The sequence below is a fragment of the Juglans microcarpa x Juglans regia genome, chromosome 2S, assembly GCF_004785595.1.
Source record: "Juglans microcarpa x Juglans regia isolate MS1-56 chromosome 2S, Jm3101_v1.0, whole genome shotgun sequence".
Classification (NCBI taxonomy): domain Eukaryota; kingdom Viridiplantae; phylum Streptophyta; class Magnoliopsida; order Fagales; family Juglandaceae; genus Juglans; species Juglans microcarpa x Juglans regia.
The window spans coordinates 12,942,159-12,956,769 of record NC_054597.1 but is presented as its reverse complement, the minus strand read 5'-3'; the positions used below and the strand labels follow the sequence as shown (position 1 = coordinate 12,956,769).

At 33.2% G+C, this 14,611-nt stretch overlaps 1 long non-coding RNA gene across 2 annotated transcripts; it reads left to right on the top strand.

Annotated features, from left to right (window-relative positions):
• Window positions 1–1,144: 1,144 nt before the first annotated feature.
• LOC121251608 lies at window positions 1,145–3,804 on the top strand. 2 transcript variants are annotated; one of them, XR_005938067.1, is made up of 4 exons: window positions 1,145–1,245; window positions 2,349–2,534; window positions 2,907–3,004; window positions 3,545–3,804. It is a non-coding gene; the product is annotated as an uncharacterized LOC121251608 (long non-coding RNA). The 2 variants fall into 2 exon arrangements; XR_005938066.1 differs by lacking the exon at window positions 1,145–1,245 and having other exon boundaries at window positions 1,692–2,534; window positions 3,545–3,801.
• Window positions 3,805–14,611: the final 10,807 nt, after the last annotated feature.

The following is a 14,611-nucleotide window of genomic DNA, read 5'->3' as shown; positions in this document are numbered from 1 at the left end:
CTCACAGCCTCAAAGGATTAGCATTTTTCAAAATAGCAAAATAAATAATGTTCAGTGTTCGCACACTGCAAGCTCATTTCCATAGGCGCACGATTTTTTCCCTCCTCTTCCGTGAATTTTTCATCCTTACACAATCGGAAGAAGAAAACCCAAATTCTTGATCTGAAAGCTTCAGATTTCCTACTCTATGTTTGGGTCGTGGGGGAAAAAAAAAGAAACTAAGAAGAAAAGAAGACCACAATGAGGAATTGGGATACATGGCCAAATAAGTAAGAGCATCTTCAATGGATTAGTTAAAAGTTAAATCTATTGAGCATTTAACTATTAGAGAGTAAAATATACTCACAATAGATTAGATAATTTTTAGAATTTAGTTATAGTACTGACTTTTAAATTTTTTTTTAAATTTAAAAGTTACTGTACATATATCAAATACATATTTTATCAATTATTTATCTCTTCCTTTCTTTCTATCACATATTTTATCATAATTGATATATTAATTTGAGTTAGTAATATATTAATTTAATTAAAATATGATTATTAATTAATATATAATAGGTAGAATAGTAAAATATGATAAAATTATATAAATTAATAATTAAAAAAATTAAATATTTTTGAAATTATTAGTTACTCATTACTATATAATGAATAAATAGATAATTTAATATAGAGATTTAATATGAATAATCAAAACTAAATTCATCGTATATTATTTTATTATTATATAATGAAAAAATAGTTATTTCAATATAGATATTTATTTAAATTGAATAGTCAAAAATTAAAATTTTTTTTATATTGATAAAAAAATTTCCTTTTAACTTTAATTAATTTATTGAGAATGCTACAAGAGACAAAGTGAAAAGCAAGAATGGACTCGTGAGACCCAGCTCTCCGGTCATTGACGGAGAAGAAAAAAACATTTAATAAATATATAATGGGGAACAGCGTCTCTCTGTTCAGGGCCACCTCACGACACTCCTCCGTTTGCCACTCCCTGCGAGCTGATTGAACGGAGCAAACTAGGTTGCATCCCGCGAAGACGCCCCTCCTCCCTCACCAAGCAACCCGCGACGCCCTCCCTCTACCCAACGACGTCGTCAATCTGTTCAGCGCCAACCGTCAAAGCTCCTCCGATGCCCAGCGCCGCACCTCCCCACGAGCTCATTTAATGGACCAAACCCCTGACATTGCTCCAGTGGAGCTCTGTTTCGCTACCGCCCCTACTCAGCTTCATAGGTAAATGTTGTACTATTTTTCTTTCCATACTATTATGTTCTTCTTGTGTACTGAGTGGTGATTTTTGGGTGTTGTTAGATGGGTATTTCCGCTTAAGGCATGGAGAAAAAACATTATTCTTTGAACCTGAGTTCAGAGGCATGTAGAAAAAATAATGTTCTTCGATTTCTACTATTTTAGTCTTATCACACTTCTACTTTCATCTTTGTGTGCTTCTACTTTAACTGCTTGAGCGAAAGCAAATGGTCTTGGTGAAAGTCATGTGTTTCACCATTGTTACAGTCTATAATTAAATATGTGTTCATGAAGTGGAGGTAAATGCTGATAGAAAAATTATTTCTTATATAGGAATTGGTACAAGGATTTGATCAAGAGACTGCTGCTGTGGTAATGGCAAGATTGACTTCCTTGAAAATGATTATAGACTTTTATTCTACATTTATGGTTGGTTGGCTGGTCATATTGCCAAGAACAGCTAGATTGATATTAGCATCCACCAATTAAGAGGCAAAGCAGTCTTGGTTTTCCTCAACTTCTCCTCTAAAATCCAAATATATATACAAGAATACCCAAATCCAAGATAGCCATTGACATAATGAGAATGGAGAGGAGGAATGAGTCAACAACATTTTAGAGAAATAAGGACGTGCAAGCTTTTTCTTGTACCCTTCTAGCTCTTCCTAAATTTTGTTCATCTAGGAGGATCAAATCAGTGATAAGTAATAAATCGATGTAAATAAATAGCATCTTAACTGTTTGCACATTCTAGTTTCGTATTTATAGCTTACTATATATTAAGTAGCAAAACTTGTTCTAAAGTGAATAGCAAATGGTAACATATCAGAGTGCAGAGGAAATAAAGCACCCCCTTAAGTGCCTCTAACATGCTGTTAAGTTTTCAGCTGTCAAGTTGATGCCAAAGAAATATAGTGTGGTATGCAAAGGGTGCTTAGCAATTTGCTGAGGATTTTTATTCTTTGGTTTCTGAGCTTTGAACTCTAAGTCATCCGAAATGTGCTGTGATGTGCAATGTTGCTGTGATTTAGTATCTGAATATAAGGCTTTAGATTGACATGTTAATCTTTTGCTGCTACATATGCCAGGAAATGTTGTTGTGATTGCCACCCGCAGGATTGTAAGGCCACCAAAGAAAGGTTCTGCTGCTCAAAGGCCACGCTCCCGCACAGTAACATCTGTTAGAAAATGCTATGTTAGAGGACATTGTGCATCCTGCTGAGATTCTTGGGAAATGCATCAGATACGGAATTGATGGTTCCAAAGTAATCAAGGTAAATGCAAATGTTGTTGAACATTGGATGATGACAACTAAAATTTGATGCATTTGCCGGTTTAACTTCATACCATTTTCGTAATAATTAATGTCTGTTGGACTGCACCTTTTGCATTTATTAACAATTTCTTAATACTTATAAAAGAATATTCCCATTGTCTATCTTTGTATGTGCAGCAAGTTATGTGCTTCACATTTTTCTGTCCTTTCTTTTCTTCTTTTTTGGGCTAGCATTTCAATTTATACACTCTTTAAAATCTAGACATTTATGATATGGAAACCTTTGTATTTTTCCTATCTTTACATGTATGAGCTGTGTTGTATGCTTTTATTGCTTCCATGATTGTTATTGTTTTGGAAATAATTGCAGGTTTTAGAGGCCTCCTGGACCAATTCCATCTTCAATGTTGGGTTTGGAGGCTGTTACTGGTGGCTTGGATGATTTTGGTTTTGAGGATTATCTGAATGGTAAGGAACCCATCATAAACCAAGTGATATTGTGAATTCCAATAGTTATTCATTTGAGAAATTTTTGTTTGTTCTATTTCAATTTTAATAATTGATCAACAGCTTCTACGATTCTCAGATTTTTACTTTAGTTTCTATGTTATCTGGATCCTAACTTGAAAGTTTCTACATCTTCACCTATTCTTCTTCTTCTTCTTCTTCTTCTTCTTCTTCTTTTTTGGCCAAATTTTGGAATTTTTAATAAGAATGAGAATTGTTACCATCAAGAAAAGGAGAATGTTCGAGTGGCATATGTCTTGGAGATTGACATGGTTTGCAGGCGTGCAATGCAATTTTCAAACCAAATGCTTGATGTGGAATGTTTTGGAAATGCTCCAAATTGTGATTTTCCTTCCTATTTTGCTTTATTTCATGATTTCTTGGTTGAAGAAGTCGAATTCAGTTTTCCACTTCACATATCCACCTCATTTCTCAATATGTTTTTTCTACTAACTTTTCACCATTCAAAGTCTACTACTTTAGTCTCATACTGCTTTCCAGGTTGCCAATTGATGTTTATAGCAAGATGAAAGAACTAGAGACGGAGATCCTTTCCAATGATTCAGGGAGCCAAATGGCCATTTTCTGATCTCATTATTTCTAGGCACCTGCTCATCTCCTTTTGATTGCAACATAACAGGCAAAACTGACTTCATAGAGATGTCTAGTTTAGTATTTTTTGTTAATACACTTTTCCATGCCATGTAAAAGGAAAAACAAAAGAGGAGAGATTGCTAGGATTCCTAGGTGGGTGTAATACAAGATGGTCCCTTGTAGGAAGTTTGGATGATGGGAATGCAAAAAATTGTAGATGGTTTTTACTTGTTTTTATCTCAATTCTAATACACATTGCAAAAGAAGCATTTTGTTTTGGTTTGTCAAAAGGGGTTTGGCCTTTTTATGCTCTTCCAAAATTTATACATTTTTTGTACAATTTTTATTTTTATTTGGAAGCAAGTTTCCTATGCAATATTTATTCCAAGTTGAGTTAAGTTCTAAAATTTCATCCTCAGTTCTAAAAGACATAAAAAGCCTGAAATAGTCTATGAAATGTTAGTTAAAAAAGAAGATCGTTTTCCTGCTTAAAGAAAATTTCCAATAGCAGTTAATCAGTGTCGTTCAATTCCAATTTTTATTTCTTTCATTTATCTGAGTGTTCCCCGAACCAAGCGTTTGTTGCTTAGAAAGAAAGCAAAAATAGATGACATGGACTTCTCTGTGATGGGTACCTCGAGAAGCAAGTAGGCAGGTGACCTATCAACATGGAGAAATTGCTTCTTCACCATATAAAGTCAAATACAGTAATCACACACATCCATGATGAAAACAAAGCAAAGAAATTAATCAATAAATGATTAATCTCACATACATCCATGATGAGAATAAATGATTAATCTCATACTCAAAATTATCTTTTTGAGTATGACTGCATGATGACAATCATGGGCAACTAATTTTCTCGGGAAAAGTAATTTTCGTGCCCTTTTTCCAAACAGAGTAAAGCATTAGTCCACTTGATTCTCACATATTGCAATACCTAGTTCTGCATCAACAATCATTGGGAATTAAGAACTATAAGATAATAAATTTTATAGTTAGGCTACGCCTTTCGGCGTAGGAGGGGCAAGAAGGGGAAGGAGAGAGAGTGTGTGGAAGGAAAAAAAAGATTTTAGGGTTTTGATTTTTATGTATAAATGGCGTCGCATAGGATGGAGGGGCTATGCTTGTGGAAAATGTAGGGGTTGATTGGGCTTCTTATGTTAAGTTTTGGATTTTTCATGTGCAAAAATATATCACTTTAAGAATCGGTCCTTCTAAAAAAGTTATATTAAAAAATACTAACTCTTTATTAAATTTTTATAAAAAAATATTGTACTCTTGAAAAAACAAATATTAATCTTGGGCAATATGACATTTTCTTCCGTTTTAAACTCTGTGCTTATTGAATTTATTTGTTACATTTTAGTATTAGACATTATATAGCTTTTGTTTCTCAGTATTTTACACGTGATTAGTTACAAATTTAGAATTAAAAAGTGTTCCTATTTTATTAATGTTTTTAAAAAAAAGTTATAAAAAATTAACTTGTGTAAATGCATGACTTTTGAGGAGGGCCACATGAATAAACAGTAACTTTTGTTCAAGGAATATACAACAACTTTTGTTCATCCATTTTTCTTCTGTTTATTTTTTATGCCAATTTTAGCCTTCTGTTAATTAAGTTAGTGCATGTGTTTTCGTGTAGTTTAGAGATATATTTGTCTTGTGCAGATGTTCAAAGGGTCGGCAACTGTCTTTTTCTTTTTTCTCTTAAGATCTTTTCTCTTTCATCTAATCTCTTTCCTCTACATCTTCTCTTTCCTCTTCTCTCTAAAAGCAAACTTTCTTTCTCTTCTTCTTCTCTCTTCTCTGCATCTTCTCTCTTCTCTTAGTCTTCATTTTCTATATTCAAATTTATTTTTTCCAGCGCTGGGTTTTTTTTTCTTTCATTTCATTGAAGCTGATTTTTTCAATTTGTCTGATATGCATGTTTTCACCTTTAGGTTTGTGGTGTTCGATTTATGTTGATCAACTACATCTTCAATTTCATGGAGGATCCAAAGTATGGGTTTCATTTTTTTTCTTCCATTTTATTGAAGCTGATTTTTTTTTGCTTGTTTGATGTGTATGTTTACATCTTCAAGTTTGTGGTGTTCTATTGATCGACTAAGTTGTAGCTCTTTTTTGGTTGTGTGATTTATAGATTTATGAAAAAATAGATCTTTTTTTTCATGTTGTTGAAGATGATCCAAGATCTGATTTTGGATTTTTTATTTTTTATTTGCATGCTGTGATAGATCATAAAATAATTTTTTTATTTTTATTTCTGGGTAGAGAAACGTTGGTGAGTAACAGAGGGGAGAGAAAGAAAAGCTTTTGAGATATTTAGGGGGTGTCGGCGTAGAGGGAAAGAACGAGAAACAGAGACAGAGAAAGAAGAAAGCAATTGGGTTGTGCATCCCATATTAATGTACCCTTACCCCTAATCCCAATTAATTATTAATATATATATATATATATAGCTGGACTCCATCTGTTACACATGTGACTTTGAATTATTGACACCTCTTCTAGAAGATAGATTATGCATGATTAGAAGAGAAATAGGAATGATACATGCTATGAATATTTGTTAACCATCTTTATTTTATTATCTCAATTGACTTACAAAAATTTGAGACTTTTAACCTCATTTTTTAAGGGCTCTTGTTTTTCATATATCAACTTGTTATCCTTATCTAAAGGATTAGGCAGACGAAATGAAGAGTCAAGCAAAGATTTCAAATCCTTACTCTCATGCTTTAAATCTTCTATTTTTTTATTAGACTCGTGAACAAGTCGATGAAGTACATAAATGTTCTTATTCAGCTTTTCAACCTCACAAGTTCTGGATTGCAACTGCCGGAAAAATATGACAATGAATGATGAGTATCGAGTATCAAGACTCATAAGCTCATAAATGGCATCATCATTAACTTGTTAGTTAAATCTTTCTCATGCTGCATCATGGAACCTATAGCAGATGCAGAAATAATTGGTGACTGAGTTGTAGAATACCTCATATAGTGATCAAGGGGATTGTTGGAAGAAGATTATTGAGCCATTGCAAAAGGGAAAAAACTTAGAGAGTGAGAATGCAGATGGATTATAGAGAGTAAAGAAAATTTGATGCAAATTAGATGAAACTTAAGACTGATTTTATGGTGATAGAAATGAGAACAAGACAGGTTATTTAGCTAAGCTAGCGAGATTAACTGCAGACTGTCCCTATTTTTCTCGTAAACACTAAACCTCTACTGTTATCTGCTGATGTTGACTTTGTATTTATACTCTCTCTGATTCCAACTCCTCTTTTCGTGATTGCAGGTCATGAGCATACTAGTCCACAAATTTCTTCAACTCATTGTTTTCTTGTTTTAATCTTTTATTCTTTTTACTTTTATTAGCAAGCCTTTGACGCAACTCATATATTTGACTGTTAAGTTGATCAACCTCACTCACCCTTGCCAGTAACCTCCGAGACATGGTCATAATAAAGGCAGCATATTTTGCATTGGGAATTCTTGATCCTGCAACAACCTCAGAATTAGTTCTACCAGAAAAAATGCATCTTTGCTCCTATCATGGTATTGATAGCCTCAGGAGAGAAAATTAATGGTTGAGGTGTAAAGGGTTCCTGGTTCAAATCTAGAACATTAATGGAAGAAAGTTGATCGGTCATACTATCGTTCTGGATAAAAAAACTAGGTTAAAGAGCAATGTGAGAAATTTTTTTGTGAGTATTCGAAGTGTGAGAATGGTCTTTTTAAATAGAAACCCAGAGCACTTGTCGAGATCTGGGCGAAGCTTAGGGCGTTGCAACATTTTTCTGGAGGCGGGGCTCAAGGATTTGCAGCATTTGTCGGGACCCTAGTAGGATTGAGGCTTTGCAGCACTTGTCGGGATCTAGGCGGGGCTCGAGTCTTTGCAGCTTGTGTTTTGGCCTATCTCAAAAATTACAAAATAGAAAACACGGAACGAGATTCACGCAGAAAAGAAATGAAAGGCCCACGCATGCGGGACTAGGGCTGAGAATCGGGTGGTCCGAACCGGAAAAACCGACTGGACCGGCCAATTCTGTCCGGACAGAACCAAACTTAGAGTGGTTCCGGTCCGGTCCGGTCTGAATTTCGCAGGACCGAATAATTTCAGTCCTGTCCACTGTCTAGTGGTTTTTCGGACTGGACCGGATCGGACCGGACCGAATTAAAATATATATATATATATATTAAGTATATAATTTTTATTTGACTAATCAACCTAATCCTATCACTAACTCACCATTAAGTAATTAACTAATACTAATATTTATAATTTTATAGTAATAGTAATATTTATAATTTTATAGCAATACTAATATTTATACTAATACAAGTATTATATTAAATTATTAATAGTCTAGGCTCTACTTCTAGACTCTAAAATGGTATTAAGAAAAATACTAATAGTCTAATATAGACTAAGACTATAGTTAATAGTTATAGTTATACTAAATAAGTTATAACTTATACTAAATCACTATAACTAATATTAGTATATTACTAACATATAGCTATACTATATTATTAATAGTCTAATACTAATACTATTAGTCTATTATATAGTTATAAGTTATATTAATCATGATTCATAATAACTAATCACTATAAGTCTATAGTGTTAATGTATTATTATATAATATATAGTATTAGTAATAGTATCACTATATCATTATAATATATATATATATATATATATATATATATATATTATATACACACACTATAAGTCTATATGCAGTAGTAATAGTAACACTATAATAGTATTAGTATGTAACTCAGTGACTCACCATTAAGTAATTATTAATTAATACTAATATTTATAATTTTATACTAATAGTAATATTTATAATTTCATAGTAATAGACTAATAGTGTAATACTAAATTACTAATATTTATACTAATACAACTACAAGTATTATATTAATAGTCTAGACTCTAGACTCTACTTCTAGACTCTAATATGGTATTAATATATATATATATATACACACTAATAGTCTAATACTAATACTATTAATCTATTGTAAATTTATATAGTTATAACTTATATTAATCATGATTCATAATAACTAATCACTATAAGTCTATAGTATTATTAATATTAATGTATTAGTATCACTATTAAATTGGTATAATCTATAGTTATTAGTTATTTAGTATAAGTTATAATTAAGCAATTACAAATATTTGTAATTAAGCAATTATTAATATTAATGTATTAGTATGAATCATGAGTATTATTAATGTATAAGTCTATAGTATTAAATTAGTATTATTTATATTAATGTATTAAATTATTAATGTATTAGTATCACTATTAAATTGGTATAACCTATAGTTATTAGTTATTTAGTATAAAGCAAATTAAGCAATTACAAATATTTTTAATTAAGCAATTATTAATATTAATGTATTAGTATGAATCATGAGTATTATTAATGTATTACAAATATTTAGTATAAAGCAAATTTAGTATAAAATAATAAAACAAAATTATAAACACTAAGAAGTAAGAACTAAGAAGCCAAGGCCCAAGAAGCCAAAACGGCGCCTTTTAGTATAAAATAGGACCTAAACGACGCCGTTTAAGTCCGGGGGGAGAATTTTGAAATTGAGTTGCGTGAAACGGCGTCGTTTCAAGCAGCTCAGTTTTTTTTTTTAATAAACCGTCTGTTGAAACGGTGTCGTTTGGGTCTAATTTCAATCCAAACGGTGCCGTTTCAACATTAGTTTTGGACCTTTGGTCCTCCCTTCACTTCCCCGAATCCCCAGTTCGACCCCTCCCCCGAAAAGCCATTTTGCGAAGTGGAACCCTAGCCCCTCTCCGTCGCGTCCCCCCTCCTCCAGCCCATCGGACGCCTCCCTCCGTCGCATATCTTGGTACTCTCTCTCTCTCTCTGGTTTTTATTTTCAATTTTGAATCTTTGATGGTGTAAAATGTAAATGTAATGTATTGCTTGAGTGTTGATTTTGGTTTTTATGGCCGATTGTCAGTGACTCAGTTTGTGGTTAGTGGTTACTAACCTACTTGTTTTAGATGTATTTTGGAATTGGGATGTGGCCTAGTGTATTTTGGTTGTATAGTTACGGAGAAAAACAGAGACTTTTTTATTTTGATGGAGCTTTCTTTATTTTTTGTTTGAATATGGTAGTTGACGTTGAACATGGAGATTTCTTGATTCTTTGTTTGAATATGGTAGTTGATGTTGAACATGGAGATTTCTTGATTTTTTGTTTGAACATGGTAGTGCACGTGTTACTGTGACTGTGAGTGTGTGTGTGCGCATGCTTTTACATGCACCAAGCTAATATTGTTTTCAACCAACAATGCTTTTAAAAGTAATGTTCAACATTAAATTTATGGTTGGTTGAAGATGGTTTTATGACTTGTTTTATGGTTTATATTGTGACTTTGTTGGAGTGAGGTTTGTGAATTGTGACTTTGTTGCATGGTTACTGTTTTTGTTGGTTGAAGACTTGAACTAGTTGTATTTTATTCGAAGCACAATAGAAGTTTGCAATTTTCAATGTGTCATTCATTCCATCTACGAATTTATTAATTAATTTTATAACTATGGGATCCTTTAAACTAATATTGTTTTCAACCAACAATGCTTTTAAAAGTAATGTTCGACATTAAATTTATGGTTGGTTGAAGATGGTTTTATGACTTGTTTTATGGTTGATATTGTGACTTTGTTGGAGTGGGGTTTGTGAATTGTTACTTTGTTGCATGGTTACTAGTTTTGCATGGTTATTAATTAATTTTATAACTATGGGATCCTTTAAATTAATCTAGCTAGGATTCGTGTCCAAATGTTTAAATTAGATAAGTAATTATATATTGTAAATGATTCTATAGTTTATGGTGTAGTACTATACTCACGAATAACCCAAAAAAAAAACATCCTTTCTTGGTGGAAAAAGTCTTGTTAATATATATATATACACATATATATAATAATAATGTAATATACTTATTTTCTTTTCCAAGGCTTTAACACTATATTTTAATGTTTGTTTTCTAATTCTTTTGTCATTTTGTCTTGTTTGTCCTGACTCCTTTTTATAAATGGAGTCTTCTACAAATGAAGTGCAAGAGTCAACACCAAACATGCCTCCACCCCCACCCTCATCCAATGTAAGTGATCAATCAGTTGGTGGGTCACAAAGAGGTAGATTTAGGTCTTTTTGTTTGGGATCACTTTACAAAAATACCAAAAGGTGATCCAAGTAAACCTAGGGCTGCATGTAATTATTGTGGTGCTTCGTATGCATGTGATACGAAGGCCAATGGTACGAAAAACATGAAGTATCACATTGAGCACCAATGTAATAAATGTCCGTTTAAGAAGACGGATAAATCTCAGACGACTCTAGGTTGGAAGGTGGAGGGAGGAAGTGGTAGTGGTAGTGGGGGACTTGTGCCAATTGCATTTAGTATGAGGCTTGCCGACAAGCCTTAGTAGAGATGATTATTCTTGATAAGTTGCCCTTTAGGCATGCTGAAGGGGAGGGTTTCAGGAAGTTTATGCTTGTGGCTTGCCCTAAATGGGTAGGAATTCCATCCCTTATGACGGTTGCCAAGGATTGCTTTAATTTGTTTTTAAAAGAAAAACAAAAGTTGAGAAATGCTCTTCGAGGGCAGCGAGTTTCTCTCACCACGGATACATGGACATCCGTGCAAAACCTAAACTATGTGTGTCTCACAGCACATTTTATTGATGATGACTGGAAGTTACACAAGAGGATTCTTTCCTTTTGTTTGGTTGAAAATCACAAAAGTGATACCCTTGGTAAGGGCATAGAGATGTGTTTGCATGATTGGGGGCGACCAAAAATATTTGCCCTCACACTTGATAATGCAAGTTCTAATAATGAGGCTGTTTCTTATTTAAAAAAAAAAAACAAAGTATAGGAGAGACACGATCTTGGAACATGAATTCTTACATGTTCAATGTTGTGCCTACATTTTGAACTTAATCGTTCGTGAGGGGTTAAAAGAATATGATGAGTCTATTGCGAAAGTGGGGGGTGTTGTGAAGTATGTTAAATCCTCCCCTCAAAGGTGGAGTACATTTCAGAAATGTGTGGGGTTGGAAGATATTCAATCTAAAAGTCAAGTTTGCCTAGATGTACCGACTAGGTGGAACTCCACCTATCTTATGTTGGAGAGGGTTTCAAAATTTAAAAGGGCTTTTGATCGGTTGGAGGAAGAAGATCCGTGCTTCCTTAGTAGTATTAGAGATGATGATAACGACGATGTCGATGATGAAAATGTAGATCATGTGGTGAATACGAGAAAGTCAAAGAAGTTAGGGCCTCCCAATGCATCCGATTGAGCGAAGGTACAGTTGTTTGTAAGGTTTCTTGCATTATTTCATGATGCAACTTTAAAATTCTCGGGGGGTGAATATGTAACTTGTAATATTTTTTTCCCGGAGTTGGTTATTATTAAAGATGCCATTGACATGGAGTGTGAAGAACGAAACCCCGTGGTGGGATTAATGGCCACAAATATGAAGAGAAAGTTTGATAAGTATTGGGAGAATTTGGAAAATCAGAATATGTTGCTATATGTTGGTGTTCTTCTTGATCCTCGCTACAAGATGCGATACCTTGATTTTAGGTTGGGAAAAATGTATGTACGTGATCATGCAAAAAAACTTGATTTTAGTTGGAAGGTGAAAAATGCATTTATCCGCATATATGAGGCATACAAAGAAAATGAAGAAGAACATTCTCCTCGGTGCACAAGTTCCCAACATGAAGATGTAGCTCCTTCAACTGACAGGGTAGCTAGTAGAAAGGCAAAAATGATAGCTAAATTTAAGCAACAGTTGCAGTCAGAAGATAGTTTGAAAAGTAAGTTAGAGCTTGATAGATATCTAGCTGAAAGATGTGAGGATGAAGATGATAGTTTTGATCTTCTAATTTGGTGGAAGGTGAATTCAGTTAGATATCTCGTACTTTCAAAGGTTGCATGCGATGTACTTGCAATACCGGTATCTACTGTGGCCTCTGAATCTACATTTAGCACTGCCGGTCGTGTACTTGACCCTTTCCGAAGTAGTTTAAATCCAATGAGTGTTGAGGGTCTTATATGTACACAAAACTGGCTTCGTTCTTCTTCTACTCCAATAAGCCTTAGAACTTTAATGGATGAAGTGGAGGAATTTGAGAAGCAACTGAATATGGGTATGTAATAAAATTACCTTTGATATCTTTTGTGGTTTATTTTGTTTTATCTTCTATTTTATGTAACTTTATTTAACTTGTTTTGTTTTAAATTTTTATGGATAGAACTTGTTGGGGACCCGAACTTTGCTGATTCTGTGGAGGGGTCAAGTTCAATGCCTATTGACCTTACACCCAATGATGATTAAAGACTAAAGAGGTAAGAAGATTGTTGGTAAGCTAGGCTCTGAAATTATGTCCTGATCTTCATGTGGTATTGTTGATTCTACATTAATGGATATCTCAACTTCATGGCCTCTATCTTTTTGGGATCTACATTATAGGTTATAAAATTAAAGTTTATTTATAATGAAGTTACATGGTCTATTGGATTCAGGCTTGGGAAGGAATTAGTGAAGATAAATTACAAAAAATCTTATTATATATAAATAAAAAAACCCCTAGTTGTATGGTAAAAGAAATTAATTTACCTGAAATATAAGATCATATGTTTATGTATTGATCTTATAATCTCTAAATTCTATGGATGTTATTGATTATGCTAGTTAGTAGTTTGGATATAGCAACTAGAATTTTGGTCCCTACTTTATTTTTTTGTAATTTATGGAGGTGGCTGACCTCAATGAGGATGATAAATTTTGGAAAGAAATGCTTCCTGGAAATTTGGACTCTCAAGAAATTACATTCCTCTCAAAAGTTGTCGTAAATGGAACAAACAACCAGCTGAAACACATTGCGAGTTGATATACTGCAGTGTCTTAGCTTCAAACAGAAATATGGGCCAATCATGAGTTGAAAATTACTAGAAATTTCCATATTATGCAATCAATTGGGATTAAAGCTCTTTAACCAATTTTGTTGATGTATTTAAGTTGTTAAGTTTTTTATTATAATTTGTAATTTGTAATTTGTAATAACTTTTGTATTATTATTATTTTTCTTGGGTTTTTTTTTTTGTTTTTTATATAGATTAGTCTTTTTTTATCCTTGTATTTTTCAAGATCAAGTTTTTTTAGTAGTTTTAGTTAAAAAAATATACAAAATTTGAAATGGGTCGAAAATAACTGAAATTGGGCAAAAAAAAAAAATCAGATTAGATGGGCTGAATGGCCCATCTTAGGCATGTCCAGACCGACCCTGGACCGGACCGGACCGTGGACCGGACCAGACCGAAATGGACCGGACCGGACCTATATGTGACTTGGTCCGGTCTCGGGTGTAGAATTCTTGGACCGAATAAGTCCGGTCCGGTCCGGTCCACAAAATCGTCCAAGACTGGACCAGACCAGACCGAGATTACCCCAATGCGAGACCTTGTTACTTGTAAAAGTTTAGAAAAGAGTTGGACGCAAGGATATAAAAAAATAAAAAAAAAAATGAAAAGCTGAGACGGACGAAGAAGGGAAGTAGAAAATTAGAATAGAGTAGGAGTATGAATAGTGTAATTTAGTTTTTTACTCAATCTTATTTTCATTTAGTTTTCGGAGAGAACTCAGGTTGGGAGAGGGATCAGTAGTGGGCGGAACTCAGTCTTCTCCTGAATTATTAGACTTTTTGTTTCTATATTTGTTAAAATTTACTTTTTGTTTTCATTCATTAAATTATTTATTAATAATTTTTTTAAACCATATTAATTTTATAAAAGAACTGTTTCACTCAACTAGCCAACGTGCAAATTGCTCGTGACCTAGTACATAGATATATATATTTATATGTATCTACGAGTTAAGACTAAACATTTCTATCTAA